Source organism: Pristis pectinata, chromosome 28 (assembly GCF_009764475.1).
Source record: "Pristis pectinata isolate sPriPec2 chromosome 28, sPriPec2.1.pri, whole genome shotgun sequence".
In the NCBI taxonomy this organism is placed as follows: Eukaryota; Metazoa; Chordata; class Chondrichthyes; order Rhinopristiformes; family Pristidae; genus Pristis; species Pristis pectinata.
The window spans coordinates 20,015,440-20,032,226 of record NC_067432.1 but is presented as its reverse complement, the minus strand read 5'-3'; the positions used below and the strand labels follow the sequence as shown (position 1 = coordinate 20,032,226).

General features: G+C 44.1%; 1 protein-coding gene across 4 annotated transcripts in view; it reads left to right on the top strand.

Moving 5' to 3' along the window:
• The first annotated feature begins 2,380 nt into the window (after positions 1-2,380).
• LOC127583941 (multiple C2 and transmembrane domain-containing protein 2-like) overlaps positions 2,381-16,787 on the top strand; it is a 328,587-nt gene continuing 314,180 nt past the window's right edge. For 3 of the 4 annotated variants that reach the window (XR_007958316.1, XM_052040377.1, XM_052040379.1), the window contains exon 1: positions 2,892-2,946. The gene's annotated coding sequence lies outside the window, so the exon portion shown is untranslated. Of the gene's footprint in view, positions 2,429-2,891; positions 2,947-16,787 lie in introns of those variants that run through there. The other variant, XM_052040378.1, reaches the window with a different exon arrangement.

Here is a 16,787-nt window from a genome sequence, read left to right as displayed (position 1 = left end):
AGATGGTTCAGCCACCCGCCTCCATTCTGTCCCCTGCTGGGCAGGTTTGGGAACTGACTCATGATTGTCCTGGTGTGAGATTGGTCAAGGCGGTTTGCATCATCGCTGCTACTCCAGGATGGCTATGTGTGCTCAAACACTCCTCTTGCAGGTTTGCCTAGACGGGGGCAGCAACCTAAGTAGCAATAACATCACCATGGAACAAGCTGCACTGGCTTATATGATGTCTGGTCTGAATCACCTCCTCCTCCAAAGGTAGCCTCAAAGCTCACCCTCTGAGTTTTCCTCCTTTGATCCATCATCCATTACTGTTTGATTACTAAGTAAAAATAAGTTGACCTGTTTGCAGACTATGGATTTGCTAAGAGGGTGTGGAGAAGGATGCAAGGGCCTGTGTCCCGACAGTTGTGTAACAGAGGACTCTCTGACCTACGAGCTGTTCCCTGGGACACACACTGAGACAGACATTAAGTGCTGCTGGAAGGTCACGAGCTCAGTGAACGACACCCTCTGGTCTGCCCGAAACTTGTTGGTCTTCCACCACAGCGAGATGTCCATAAGGGAATGCTGCTGACTGACACAGTCCAGGCTGCAGGACTACATGCTGAGGGACGCACCGAAGCTCGGTGCAGCCAATGCAAAGGCTCTGTGGTGAAGGACCACAGTCTAAGCTCCTTCTGCTACTGCACATGGAAGGGCTGAGTTGGGTGGGGAAGTCCCTCAAACAATGAAAGGGTGTATCATCCCAGGGGGCCACATCAGTGGTTATGGTGCTATGGTTTAAAAAAAATAAGTTGACACTACTGAATGTAATGATCATGAATGTAAAAATGCTGCACTGTATATTTTTTTATTATGAATAAAGTCTATTTTTGAAATATTTAAAAAAACAAAACATTAAATAAACACACATTGAAAACCAAAAATCTGCAGATGCTGAAAATCTGAATTAAAAACTGAAATGCTGGAAGCACTCAGTAGGTTAGACAGCATCTGAGAAAGAGTTAACATTGCAAGATGCTGTCCTTTATGTCTGATTTTCTTCCCCAATATTGTACATTATTCATAATAATATTTATGGGAAGTACAATCATAATATGTCTATTTTTTACATTTATTGTATTATCAAATCAATACATCCTCTTACAAAGCAGCAATGCCACTCATGTTTATTTCAGCTTCAAACAACACACCCATGAAGTGTTTGAGACGGTGTTCCAGAGGGCCCAGTCCCTCAGTGTCCAATGGTGGCAGGACCCGAGACAATGATCCTTCCTCACAAAACCCTTGTGATAGCTGCACCAAGCTTCAGTGCATCCCTCATCACGTACTCCTGCACCCTGGATTGTGCCAGTTGGTAGACCAAAGTGTATCTTTCACCAAGTTGATGATCTCCCCACAGCGGTTGATGTTTGTCTTGGTCTGCATCCATGGGAATAGCCCAGAGATCAGAGAGTCCTCTGTTATGGAACTTCTCACTGCGAACCTTGGCAAGGACCACTGGATTCTTTGCTAGACTTCCTTGGCCCAGTCCACAGTGAGGTGGGCAATGGCTTCATTCACATCTTGAGGGCAGCAAACAATCTGCTGGAGGAACTTGGCGGGTCCAGCAGCAGCTGTAGGAGGAAAGGAAATGCCAACATTTTGGGTCGAAACCCTGCATGGGGATTGAGACTGAGAGTATGGTACAGGCCATCTCCCCGCTCCACTCTCAGCCGTGATGCAGGGCTTCGACTCGAAATGTCAATTATTCATTTCCTCCCACAGATGCTGCTCGACCCGTTGAGTTCTGAGAGTTCCTCCTGGGAGAGCCAGATGGGAGACTGGATTTTCCCTAAAATAGACTGCATCCAGGAAGGAGCCAGAAATAGTCGCCCACTGTCGACTGAGGAGGTGGTGGAGTCAGTGACTGCTTCAGTCACCCAGGAACTTTGTGCTCGAGTCTGTGGGGTGAATACCACAGTTCAGGAGGTCAGATCTCAGCTCCATGACCTTTGGAGCATTTGGATCGAAGGGATGGACCATTTTCTGCTCCACTGAAGCCGCTTTTTGATTCCTGCCGTCTGCCTATCTGACTTGTAATGTGTTACGTTTGACATGCAGTTAGTGACATACAACACACCACCAACTGGCCCCATCAAGCAATGAGGTCACTGAGAGATCACATGGGGTCTGGGTTTGATGTCTCATCTATCAAGCAGCACCACTGGATACAAAGGCGGACTGCAAGAGGGATGGAGTAAAATTGTCTGTTAATGGACGGAGAGAACTTCTGTGAGAGGAGAGGTTACTCTGTGAATTGGAGTAGATAATAGTTACATCAAAACATGAATTAGGTCTTGGAGGCTTAGAGTGCTTCTGTGAATGGGGCAGTGGAGAGTGATTTCAGGACCTGGAGAGTGAGTCTGTGATTGGGGAATGGTCACTGGTAGGTATGGGGTTGGATTGGCCTGTGGAGTTGTGTGTGTGTGGTGTAGAGTGAAGAGATTATGAACCCAAAATCTTTATGGGGGGGGGGTGCAATACTTGTACAGCCAGATTTCACAAAAATGATGGCCTGTGGGTAATTATAGTTTCTATGCCCCATGAATGCAGTGAGGTTAAAAATCTATCCATTGTGGAGTCAATGAAGCCGTTCTGCTGCAGACCTGCATCATTTTTCTCCAGGGGAATGTTCTTCCCGGGCTGGGGAGCAACATTTAAAAGCAGCAAGTTCTGCCTCCCATTTCTGAATCGAACCCAGAGAAGGGTTTGTCTGTGGATATTGGAGCCTTCCGGCGGCTGCTGCAGTTGCAGCATTTTTAGTCGGTGCAAGCGCCGGCTGAGCAGAACCTCCCCTTTAAAGGTATGTTGCAGAGCGTGTGAATGAGGAAGTGAGTGAGCCGTGGAGTTGTCAGTGTGTTTGTTGCTGGAGAGAGCCAGGTAGCAGCCGGATGATCCCAAGAGGTGCGTGCTACTTTAACTTCTTGCATTCATTCTAAAATATTCGGCAATTTCTCTTTGTTGTTGTTTTCTGCGAGTCGACCAGTTGGTTCAAACCAGGGGGAAAAACGCATGATTTAAACCAGTTTACATTTGCAAGAAACAGATACTGCCTTTGTGAAAATATATAAGCTGCCCTGAAGTTGGCGACTTCGGTGAACTTTAAATTTGTTGGGCAGCGACCTTGGGTCGTTTCGGCATTTGCAATTTTGGTTTGGTTTTGCATTTCTCTCACTTGTGGTGTTCCTGCTGCTTAATCCGCCAAGCATCGGGGGGAAAGGACATGGAACCTGGTTCTGTTGACTCCCCAACCGGCACTGAAAGGATCCAACAAGGTGACTCGGTTACTCTCCCTGACCAGCGCAGTGTTCACTCATCCTCCGCCTGCTTGCCTGGGTTTTCTCATTCGAGAGTCTGTACCCCCATACCAGCAGTGAATCGTGTGGTAACCTGTTACTAAATAATACTTGCTTCTTGCTACATCAATTTGCAATGCAGTGTTGCCAATATTTGTCTCTGCTGCTCTAACAGGGACACTCTCAGATCTGTGTTACACCTCGTTTAAAAATAGCAGTTAAAACGAATGTCGTGTAGAGAAAAAAAACACTTATCTAGTGATGACACCAGCAGTAATATCTGAGCTTTCTCCCAATGATTCATTGATCATATAATCGTATAATATAAAAATAGATTTTCATTACTATAATTGCTGCAAAGGTTTTGGATTTGGATCAGGGGCTGGCGGGATCTATATCTATCCGCTCATGTGATTTGCCTAGTGTTCCAGTGTCTAGTGATCTTGTGGATGTTACATAGGTTAGATGTGGTGATGGTGCTCCCAGCAGTGAAAGTGTTGGTAAGCAGGGACGAAGCGGTAAGATGAGCTTTATTGGGCAGTGAGCAATTAATGATCTGGAACAAGCTGCTTCAAAGGAAGGCGGAAGCAGATTGAGGGATAACCTTCAAAACAACTGCATACAATGAGCAGCAGAGATGCAGACATTTAACTGAACTGATGTAGGAGAGTGTCTGGGTACCACATGCACACCCCCTGCCTTGTACTACTGGACTCTATCAGTTCATACTCACTGCTTTTTCCCTCGAGTGTGTCCATTCAGTGTGCCTTAACTACTCCCTGTGATGCTAAGAACATGGAACTTTGAGGAAAGGAATAACTCTTGAATTCTCTGTGATACTGACTGCTGGCCATGTTTTTGTAGTTGTGGACTTAAAAATTAAAAGCGAGTGTTGGGAATACTCAGCAGGCCAGGCAGCTTCTGTGGAAAGGAATGGAGTTGATGGTGAAGGCTGAAAAGCTTTAAGCAGAGCCAGATCCTGTCAAAAGACACTTGGCCTGAACCATTAGCTCTCTGCCTCTCTCCACAGCTGTTGCTGATGTGGCGAGTGTTTCCAGCATTCTTATCGTTTAAAAATTCCAGCATCAGTATTATTTTACGTTTTGTTTTGTACTTATGAGCATTATTTTTTTTTTCGCTCCACAAATGGAAACCTTCTTTGTTGTCTTCAGGCGAAAGTGTTTGGGTGGAGGTGGGTAAATTTTAACTGAATAACACCAGCTCTGGAAAGCTTCAAAACAGTGTGTTAAATGGTTTTGCAAAGTATCCTGTGAGTGATCTTTACCTTTTAGGTTTAGAAGTATTTTCAAGTTAATCTTTGGTTGACTGAAATGACTTAGTTATTCCTAGCTAGAATGCTGTGGATTGGATAATTCCCCTGTCAATCACTTGTGGATCCCACACTGCTTCAAGGCTGTGAATCTGATTATGCCCAATTTGTATTATGTAACTATTCCCCACATACTGCATTTTGCTGGAGAAACTACCCAGCGTTTAATGGGAAACCTTGCTTTGGTTTGTAGAGATTCCCTGTTAAATAGATACTGTAGATTGTTTGCTGTAGTGTGCCATTTTGTCTCTGTATGCTGAGTAATGCATCCTGCCCACTTCCATGCCGGCAACTGACGTGGTGGTAACAATAAACTCTTTTAATTTATACCTGACCCAAATGCAACTTCACAGGCAGCGAGTGTGGCCTCCAAGTGAGGTGGAGAAGGAAGCTACATAATTGGACCAGAAAGTGCAGCTGTCCTTCAGTTGTTTCCCTTATAAATTCCGTTGGCTTTATTTATAATGAAACTTGCTTATTTACACTTGTTAGATTGTTCATTGCTGTCATCATTGGAGGGGTTTAATGGAGAAATACTGTAAACATCCATTTAAACAACTGGTGGTTGGAAATTCAGTTGATAAACATTTATTTCTTTTCCATCTCTCTGTAATTTGTGGTTATCTTTATGAGTGAAATGTGATAATAGCTATTTCCCAATCATTTTTCATCACTGGGGAACTGGACATTTCTTGCTGCCCTTACGAACCTGATATGGAACCAGGGTGGAAATGTCAAATGTCATAGGTTTAAGGTGAGAGGGGGAAAGTTTAAAGGAGATTTATGAGGCAATTTTTTTTTTGTGGTAGGTGCCTGGAGCATCCTGCCAGGGGAAGTGGTGGAAGCAGATACAATAGCAACATTTATGAGGCATTTAGACAGACACATGAACAGGCAGCAAATGGAGGGATGTGGACCATGTGCAGGCAGATGGGATTAGATTACATTAGCATTATGATCAGTACAGACCATGGGCTGAAGGGCCTGTTCCTGTGCTGTATTGTTCTACGAATGTCTGCAAGATGATGTCTTTCCCGGTGCAATGCTTCTTTTGGGCACCGAGGCAGTGTGTTCAGAACCAAACTACCCATAGGTAAGTAAATCACTTGCCTATGCACTTGGGGACCTCCCATTCTGCACTAAAGTGGCCTCCTGATACCAACCCTGAGATTTCATCCTGGTCAATTGTACCCCACCATCGCTTGTTTTTGCTTCCACAGCCAGGGCCCATGAATTGGCCAGCATGTTTTCAGTGTGTACTGGGATTTCTTGGGATGAAGTTTCTACCAAGTTCTGGCTAGAGAACAAGACACCCCTGCAGGAGGTTCCACCCTGCAGGAGGGTGTACCCTCAGGCAAAACCACCTCCTTTGACTAAGCAATTGGCCAACATCTCTGTGCTATTTTTTGATAGCACTTTTGGTGAAATGTTTTAGAATATTTTGAGATAAAGGATGCCGGTAATTCTATACAATTTCTCCAGAAATAAGCTGCTGTGCCCTACATTTCATAGTACAACATGCACCACACCCCTGATTTAAGCAGTTATTTCCTTGCCTCTCCAGCGGAATTTTAATCCACATCATAATGCCTGCATTTAAGACAAATCCCTGTCTGGGGAGCATAATCATTTAGTATGTGCTGTGTTTAAATGGTTGGCAAATCTGTTCTTGGCAGTTAATGCAGAAAGGTTGCATTATGTACTGGTAACTGTTCTGTCCATTTTGAGGATTAATTGACACTTGGGAGAGATTGCAGTCAAGGCTGATACATCAGTATTTTAGATTGTGATCATATTATTACTGCAGCGTTATCGGGAGAGATTTTGTACTTTGCCAGCAAGTTTCTAGTTAGTTTCTGCTTGGTGCATTTTAAATTGCTCCTAATTTGCAGAGATGTGGTCATTGCATTTTTAAAATTAAATTTACATCATTCTTAAGGACAGCACAGTGGCGCAGTTATTAGAACTGCTGCCTGATTAGGGCTGCAGGCACGGTAGCGTAGTGGATAGCATAACGCTATTACAGCGCCAGCGACCCGGGTTCAATTCCGCCCGCTGTCTGTAAGGAGTTTGTATGTTCTCCCTGTGTCTGCCTGGGTTTCCTCTGGGTGCTCCGGTTTCCTCCCACATTCCAAAGGCATATGCTATGTCGGTGCCGGAAGCGTGGCGACACTTGCGGGCTGCCCCCAGAACATTCTACGCAAAAGATGCATTTCACTGTATGCTATGATGTATATGTGACTAATAAAGATATCTTGTCTTACCTTATCTTATCATGGCACCAGAGACCTGGGTTCAATACTGACCTTGGGTGCTGTCTGTGTGGGTTTCCACCGGGTGCTCTGATTTCCTCCCACGTCCCAAAGATGTGCGTGTTAGTAGGTTAACTGACCTCTGTAAATTCCCTTTTGTGTGTAGGTAAGTGGTAGAATCTGGGGGGAGTTGATGAGAATGTGGGGAGAATAAGCAAAATGGGATTAATGTAGGATTAGTGTAAATGGATGGTTGATTGGTTAGTATAGACTTGGTGGGCTGAAGGGCCTGTTTCTGTGCTGGATCTCTATGACTCTTAAGTTTTATTAGGTGGTAGATTTTTTTCTTCCCAGTGAGGCACATGGAATAGGAGACCTTTTAAAATAATTCCAGTCACAGGCAGAGTGAGAACCTGTCATTGTTCCTTGCTGGTTGGTAGATTGTTACTGAATAAGAGTCGGTGATTGAGCTGTAAGGGGGATGTATATACAGGAGTGAATGCATCTGATTGCATTCATTGTAACTTGAATAACTCACCAATAATGTTATATTGGGAGTACTGTGTGCAATTTTTGGACTGATTGTTCAGGGAAAAGTTGAGGTGGGGGGGGGGGGGGGAAAGAAATGAAAGGAATTCTCAGGACTAAGCCCATGTAAGACAGACTCGCATTTCTATGGCGCCTCCCAAAACTCTTGGAAATGTCGGAATCTTTAACAGTCAATGAAGCATCTTTTGAAATGTTGCCATCGTTGTCGCTTTGGAAGGATGACAGTTTGTCCCAACAAGTAAGGAGAAGATGATCTGTCTTGGCTGTATTAGTCAAGGGGTAAGTATTGGCCAGGACAGTTGTGCTACTCTGCATGTGCAAGGCACGCCATAGTAACTACATTGCAGAGTTGATGGGTAGAATCCAGCTGGTCTATCAAACCTGTCCCACAGCAAGATGGTTGAGGACTTCCTCCTTCCCACCAATTCCTATCCCACCTCCATAACTATGTTACCTTATGGGAGAGAAGAAAATTATTTGCAGTAAAGGAGAGAGACCTTGCGCAATACCTCCACCTCTCAGTGGTCACTTGAAACCAATCCAAGAGATGGTGCGGACCAGGAACCTATGTGGACCAGTGATGTTGCATGTGGAAGTGTTCCCATTATACATTCTTCTATTTAAATCCTGGCCTTGTCTTGTTCCTTTTCAGTGACTTGGCTCCTCCTTTTAAAAGAGCAGTTGTCAGGAATGGTGTATGTCAACGATTTGTACACTGAAGTGGCAAGCAGTAATTTTGTGCAACTTGTACTCTCCTACATCTTTTAAATCACATTGTCTACACTTTCTGTGGTACTTGCCAACCAAAGAGCTGAGCAGCTTCGAAGGAGAGTTGTAAACTAATTTTGTGTAAGAGTGCTTGGTGTAATTAGATCCTTGTTTTGCATTTGGGAATCTCAGTCTGCCTACAGCAGGTACATTGGTGTACTTCCATTTGTGTTAAGTGATGTGTTGATGAGATGTGGACATTTCTGGCAAGGCAGGCATTTATTGCCCATCCCAGAGCTGAGAAACATGTCCAGTTGTTTGAGGGCAGTCACATTGAGCAAGGGTGCTGGATTTCTTCCTCTGAAGGACATTAGCCAACCAGGTAGGTTGTTATAGAGCCTTGCACCATTACTGAGAGAGTTTTGTATTTCAGATTTATTTAATAACTTGAATTCATCTTCCTCAGTTCTCATTGGTGGGATTTGAACTCTCATCTCTGAAGTAGGCCTCTGGCTGATAGTCCAGCTCTTAGCCCTGATTCCTGATGAATTTGTAATTCTAACAAAATGCACAGTTGTAAAGTCATAAAGAAATACAGCACAGAAACAAGCCCCTTGGCCTATCGAGTCCATACTATCAACCGCCCATTCACTCTAATCCGACATTAGTCTAACTTTTTTATTCTCCTTACCCTCTCGTCCATTCACCGACAGACTCGGGGCCATTTACAGCAGCCAATTAACCCATCAACCCAGATATCCTTGGGATGTGGGAGGAAACTTGAGCACCTAGAGCAAAACTATTCAGTCACAGGGAAGATGTTTATTAACGGGGAGAAAATGATATTGTTTGGGTATGAAATCAAAGTCATTTTTGTGAAAATGTAACTTTAACCCCTGTATTGTCAGCAGGATCTGTTACCGTGTGAAAAAGACGCAGAGGTAGGTCACTTAGCCTTGTGTGCCTGCTCTGCTATTCAAAATGATCATGGCTAATCTTTTATCTCAGTGCTACTACCCTGCAGTAATCCAATATTCCTTGATTTCCTTAATATCCAAATATATCGATCTGTGACTTCATTATATTCTGCATCTGAACCTGCACTCTCTTCTTGGGGAGAGAATTCCAAAGATTCTCTGAAGAATTTTCTTAATATTGGAGTCCTGAATGGTCGCTTCCTTATTTTTGTCACTTTGACTCCTGGTTGCAGGCGCGTATCCAAGGGAAACATATCCCTTGTCTACCTGTCAAGTCCCACAAGAATTTTGTCCCGTTGAGATCACCATTCATTCTTCTAAGCTCTAGATGGCAGAGGTCCAATCTGTTTAATCTCTCCTTGCAGGTCAACCCTCTGCTCTTCCCCAGCCCAGTAACTGGTCTGGTGAACCTTGGTTGCACTGTCCCTATTCCAAGTACATCCTTCTTGGCTAGGAAGATCAGACCTGTGTACAATATTCCAGGTGTCACCAGCTTGCTGTAATGTTTCAGTAACACATCTTTACTTTTATATTAAAGTCAACATACTATTTGTATTGCTGACCCTTGATGTTAACTCAGAATGCTATGTGTACCAAGATCCTAGGTCCCTTTAACACCAGCGCCTTTCAATCTCTCATTGGGTAAAAAGATAATCTGTCTTTTTATTCTACCAGAGTGGATGATCTCCCAGTTTTCCACATTATATTCCATCTGTCATGGCCTCGCCCATTTGCTTGGTGCATCCTCCTCCCTACCCACACTGCCACCCAGCCTAGTATTATCAACAGACTTGGATATAGTACACTTGTTTCTCTCATCCAAATTATTGATGGAGATTTTATCAGCACCGATCCCTGTGACACCCACCTAGTCAGAGCCTCCCAATTCAAAATTGACCAGTTTACTAGACATGGAAGTATCATCATACTGCAGGGAAACAGGCTGTTCGGCCCACTGAGTCTGTACTGACCATCAACCACCCATTTACACACATCCTACATTAATCATATTTTTATTCCCCCTCTTCCACAGCAAATTCTCAGCAACTTCCCCCAAATTCTAACGCTCACCTCCGTACTACAGCCAATTTACAGTGGGCAAATAACCTACCAACTGGCACACCTTTGTGATGTGGGAGGAAACTGGTGCACCTGGAGGAAGCCCATGTAGACACGGGGAGATCATGCAAACTCCGCATAGATGACGTGGTAGGTCAGGATTGAACCCAGGTTTCTGGCGCTGTGAAGCAGTGGCTTTACTGGTGCCCCTCTTTGCTGCCTTCCTCTGACACTTTTTTCTGTCTGTGAAGTGTCAGGCTCTTGAGGATTCTGTTCTCTGCTCTTCCCTTGATGCTAATGTTCTGATTATCACCTGGTGGGAGTTCCATTAGGTTTGCTGTCTGTCTGAGCTTTCTACATTGACTGCTTTCACCAGTAGTGTAGTTACTTCTGTTACTGATGAGAGGTTGCATCCTTTAGCACACCAAAGGACAGCAACTGAATGACAGGTTTCAACGTGAGCATCAGCAGCTAACGAAGGCAATTCTGTGTTAAGACAAAGCACAGACCAGTGGCTGGTGAGTCTGTCAACGACAGACGGAAATGAGGACTTCACTGCCAGGAGTGGCCTGATTACATTGGCATGCTTTCTTTTTACTAAGCCCTGTTTTACCCCAACAGCTTAATGAAGATAACTCCTGGCTGGAGTAGCAAGGCCTTAGGTTTGGTGTTACTATTGCAGACTACAGGCTAGATGCTCATAAGAACAAGGCAAATATTGAGGATGGTTGAAATCTGAAATTTCTCAATGCTCTGCTGGTCAGGCAGCATATGTGTAGGGAGATTGATGCTTAATGTGAACAGTTATTATTTACAGAAATTGGTAAAGTCATTGTTTAATCCCAGCAGTTCTCTATACAGTCTCTGTCAATGAGGGCACTTTGGCTCTTTGGCAATCAGAAGTAGAAGTTCGTATGTAGCAGAGATCGTTCTCCAGTTACCTTGAACCTCTTTGTATTGGCTCAAGACTTCACTTGCCCAAACCATGTAGTCCTCTATGTATGGACCACCTCCAAAGTTAAAAGAATTTACACACATGTATCCTCTACTCATAGTTTCCATGGAAGTGAGTCAGTCTTAATGTGAAGAGGGAGCTTTCTGGAACTCTTGTTCTGTTTGTGAAAGATTTCATTTGGTTGCAGCAGTGAATTAGCAGCAAGAGGAGGCTATTGGTAGTAAATGAGGCGTGGATGTCTGATGTTGCAGTTCTCTGTACAGTAGGTGCCAATAAACAGGATTAGAAATGATCTGTTGATTAAAGCCCATCTCAGTGCAAAGCTCTTCATTAATGACATTGCCTGTCATGTGTAGCAACTGGACTTTGGCTCCAGGTTTTTCCATCCTTGTGTAATGGTTTAGTTCCCCCAGACCTCGCCGTGACTTGGATGGTTTCTGAAGCTCTTTAGTGGGAGAATGGAACGTCTTTTCATGAGTGAAATCAGCTCAAATGCTGTAATTCTTTCTCTCCGATTTAAAAGGTGAAGCATTCTCTCATGGAAGATTGCTGAATGAAAAGATGGGGTTATTTCTGTTGCTTATCTGGTCAGGGGTTGCCCTCCAAGCATCCTTAATGCATGCTGTTTTTTTCCTTCTTAAACAGTGATTTATTTTTAGTGGAGGAGTTTCTGACATGTTGGGGAATTATGCCAGGGCTGGTAGAAAATGGGCCGGAATTAACCAAAAGGATTGTACCTCTGATAATGCAAACAGTGACACAGAAATAGCAGCCTCAGTTAGGAATTCTGGCTACTGGTAGGTTGGTTTATTATTGTTACACGTACTGACATACAGTGAAAAATCTTTGTTATGCATGCCATCCATACAAATCATTTTATTACAGCAGTGCATCGAGGTAGTATAAGAGAAATCAATAACGGAATGCAGAATAAAGTGTTACAGTTACAGACAAAGTGTAGTGTGGGCAGACAATAAGAAGCAACACACACAAAATGCTGGAGGAACTCAGCAGGTCAGGTAGCATCCATGGAGGGAAATGAACAGCTGATGTCTTGGGTTGAGACCCCCCCCACCCCCCCCCCCCCCCCCCCCCCCCCCCCACCAGGATGCCCTTCCAGAAGAGTGAAGCACTGTTACCCAAACACAAGTTCATTTTCTGTTGGCAGCATGTGAACCCATTTGTGTCGGACGGCTTGAAGTTCGACCGCACTGGGCGGATTTCTGGTGTGAAGTGGGGTGCAAAGTCATCTTCCAGGAAGGCCAGTGTTTATCTGGTGACCAGACGACTCTTACTTTTGCTCTTTGCTGGAAATTCTGATTGCCCAATGCCCATGTTTGGAGAGGGTGCAGAGGAGACTGGACCCAGGGATGAGGGACTGTGACAATGGGGAGAAGCTGAGGTAATTCTGAGGTTTAAATTGAGATTTGATGGAGGTATCAAAATGAAGGGTTTGATAGCACAACTGTTTCTGATGGTAGGAGGGTCAGTAACCAGGATGGATTTAAATGGAGCAAAGAATGAGAATCAATGAGAGGAGAAGCCCTTTTAGACGGAGAGCTGGTGTTATCTGGAATGCATTGATTGAGAAGGTGGGGAAGAGGAGATGAAGTGGATGGTTAGTTCTGATTCTCTTTTTATTGAATGGCAGAAGAGGCTTGTGGGAGACCTGTTTCAATGTTATGGGGAGAAAGTTCGTCCAATGGAACCGGTTGCACCGATGCGAGCTCGCCCAGCAGCCCTTGACCTTGCATATCTTTGGTTTGGCAATGAAGATGAGTATTGCCTCTCCTTGTATGTTGCTGTTACCATTCTGTGCCTGGGGAGTGGAGGTGCTAGATGGTCCAATGGAAATGATTTAACACTACAAAGTTGGACAGTTCTGGCCTTTGTGCTGAATGGTCAAGGGTTGGGTAATGGGGGTTGTTGTAATATTGTTGATTTAAGCATGGTAGCTACAAGTGTTGGGTTGAAATTTGTAGGTTGTATGGACAGTAATGCAATGCAGAAATGTCTGAAAGCCATTGACACTGAAGTAGCACCATTGGTTATGATAGTTGAGTGTGCATATTCTTACTGTCTTCAACCTGTAAAATCAGGGCAGTTTTTCTACCCATCAATGGCTTGGATTGTGGCCGACAGTCCTTGCTCCAAATGTAAAATGACAACATTTGATAGGAAAATTTGCAAACTGCACACAAAATAGTGAGCTCCAGAACATGCCTTTTGATACTTATTAACCATGAGTTGTTTCACTCTCGCATCAAATGTCTCGCTACATGAAGTAGATTTAATGAGCACGTCACCAAAATGGATTTGGAGAGCTGTATCACAGTGCCATGATCTGGAAAGAGGTCTAACTAGAACCAACAAGGACTTCTAATTGGTTAACTATTTGCGAAATGTGGGGGTATGAGAATGAAGGGATAGAGAGTTTTTAAATTTTAATTCTTGAGATCTGAGCAGTGTAACATTGTTAACATTTGTGACCCTGGACTAATTAAATAGTTTCTTCAAAGAACAGGCAAATTGTCCTAATGTTCTGTCATTTCCTATAATAATCTGTTTCACTGAATTGAAGGCAAGATTGCAATGTCCAACATGAGGGATAAGGGATGAAGGATCTTGGGATCGAAACTATGATTGCTGATAGGAACTCTGTATTGAAGAATATTGGAAGTGAAACTTGCAAGCAGTAGGGCACATAGTGTGCACCGTTTAAATGAATGGATCTCATTGCTTTACAGCATGAGATGTGGAGGAAAAAGATGCCATAAGACAAACTGGGGATAACCAGCCCCAATTATTGGGTCAGAACAATGTAGGAAATACAGTGAAAACTTGGTTATTTGGCTACTTACAATCTGGAACACTTTAGTAACTGACATCAGAATCAGATTTATTATTACTGATTTGTATGGCATGAAATTTGTTGTTTTGAGGTAGTAGTACAGTGCAAAGACATAAAATTACTATGAGTTACAAAAATAAATAAACAGTGGGGGAAAAAAAAAGTTATCTGATGGCAGAGGGGAACAAGCTGTTTCTGAATTGTTGAGTGTGGGTCTTCAGGTTCCTGCACCTCCTCCCTGATGGTAGTAACGAGAAGAGGGCATGTCCCGGATGGTGATGGTCCTCAGTGATGGGTGCTGCCTTTTTGAGGCATGACATTTCAGAGGAGATTTTGTCTGTTTGTTCATTTTTCAGGATCTGGGAGTTTCTGACAAGGCCAGCATTTATTGTCCATCCCTAATTTCCCTTTGACAGCCGAGGGCTTGCTTGGCCAGTTGAGAGAGCATTTTAAAAGTCAATCACGTGGGTGGTTCTGGAGACGCACGTCAGCCAGACCGGGTACAGAAGGTGATATTCCTCTTCTGAAGGGCATTAGTAAACCTGGTGGATTATTACGACAATCCATTGTGGTCATCATTACTGAGGTTCCAGGTTACTGACTGAATTTAAGTTCCACAGCTGCTGTGGTGGGGTTTGAATGCAGGTCTCTGGATTGTTAGTCCAGGTCTCTGCATTACTAGTAGGGTAACGAAACCCTGTGTTGATACACCGCATACTCTCAAGCAGTATGTTTGATTAATCAGTACCTGTCAGACTTAGCATGTGGCAGATGGCTGACCTTGCATTGGAGAAACTGAAAGTGCACATACCCACTCCATTATTGATAGCTGCTCTTTCAATAGTTTGGTCTGTTTAAATGTTAGAATAACTGATCTGGGCAGAATTTGATTTTTTTCTGTTGCAGGGATAGAATGCTCTTAAAAATAGAAGTGAAATACTGTGGATGTTTCAAATGTGAATTAGGAGCAGTATATACACAGCTGCTCAGCAAGTATCTGGAGGAGGGGATATGATATCACAAGACTGAGGTTTCATTGAAAGCTGATCTATATGCCAGTGTTGTATGCAGTAAGAGTGTGACAACAGTGCACCACCTCTGTTTCAATGCTGCGTGTGAGGGGATGCTATAATCTGCATTGGTTGAGGTTCTAGTTCACCCTTGCAAAGGTCACCCAGCTGTATCATTAGTGTGAACATGTACCAACCAGGTTTCTTTTTCCATCTACCAAAATGAAGCTGCTCCAACACTGAGGGTAGAGCACTTCCTGTTTGCTTGATGAGCTCACCCACTCAAGACCACAATGAAATTTTGGAAAGTTACTGTCTTCTGGTGTGAGCCAACAGCACTCTGCTTTCTGTGCCCAGAAGCAGCTCTGACTTGTCTTTTGATGGATAATAAAAAGAAAAGGTTGTAAAATTCTGCTACATTAACTGCCACAGTTCTCCCCCAAGATGAGGTTTACAAGTTTGTCAGATGCAAACCTCATGCATCCTGTGATAATTAAAATTCATCATGTCAAAGAAATGTGGGTTGGGATTGTCGTCAGAACAGAACGGAGTCTGAGCTTGCTTCTGTCCCCTGCCAAAGATGGCAGAGTGAGGAGAGGGGCTGGTGCTAAGGTCAGAGTCACTGAATTTGCCTGTTAAACTGCAGTGGGAATGTTTCAGTAGGTGCTTTCAATTGCGGCATCTCTGCTACTTCTGTGAGAGGAAAAAGTAGGCCTTGTTAAAGCCTGAGTGTGACTGGTGGGTTGGGTTATGCTCCAGGAATCTGGTCTATGAGGTCTGACCAGTTATTATTTCCACACTGGGATCCTTGCCATCTGAAGTGTAGGAATGGGTTTTGGGGGCTGGTGTACAAAGGAGTTAATTATGTTTGATTTAAATATTGGGAAATGTGGTCACTGCTGGTTTAAATTGAATGGGAAGTGCAGACCTGCCGATTAATGGCCCGGAATGTCCACGGAGCATGAGAACTGTCCTCGTACCAGTTTCACTTCTTTGGCAGGGAGGGTACGAGCAGGGTGTCACTGAGGCTCATGGTTCATCTGGCTAGAAAACCTGGCTAGCTTTTGTTTGTTCTTTTGCCTCACTCTGATTCCCTTCCCCAGGCCATGTACTGCAATCTGACCTGCTCCCCTCCCTACGATACTGAGGTTTGAGGTTCTTGGTTAAATGAAATAACTTTCTGGATTATCTCCACGTCAGTGAAAGAAAGTCTTGTATTTGTACAGTGACTTCCACAGGCTTAGTGTCCCAAATCACAGCAGTTGAACTACTCTCGGTGTGGGTACTATGGCGGTGTAGGAAAGACGGCAGCAAGATCCCACAAGAAGCAATGGGATGATTGATCGGCTGTCTGAGAGATGAAGATGGGACACTCCTTCAATGAGCAGGTACCCACCTTGACGCTAAGGTGGGTACCTGCTCATTGAAGGAGTGTTAAGTGACCTATTGCTTCAGCCTAGGAGCAGGTGTGGCCACCATGCAACATCCCATTCAGAGGATGGTGCGGTGTTTCCTCAGTACTGCACCAGTGTCGGCCTTGAGTTTGTGCTTTGGGTTGCAGGAGCGTCACCTGCTATATCTTGATGTACGAGGGCTACGCTGGCCCTTTGAAAGACATGAACAATAGCTTGTGTAACTGTGTGAGTATTGTGAGAAATCAGTGGAGCAGCTGGACAAGGAGGAGAAGGCCAGAGGAAGCGCGACATTGAAGGACAGATTCACAGGAGGCAATGCCTGAAGCGATGGTGTTGCCTCAAT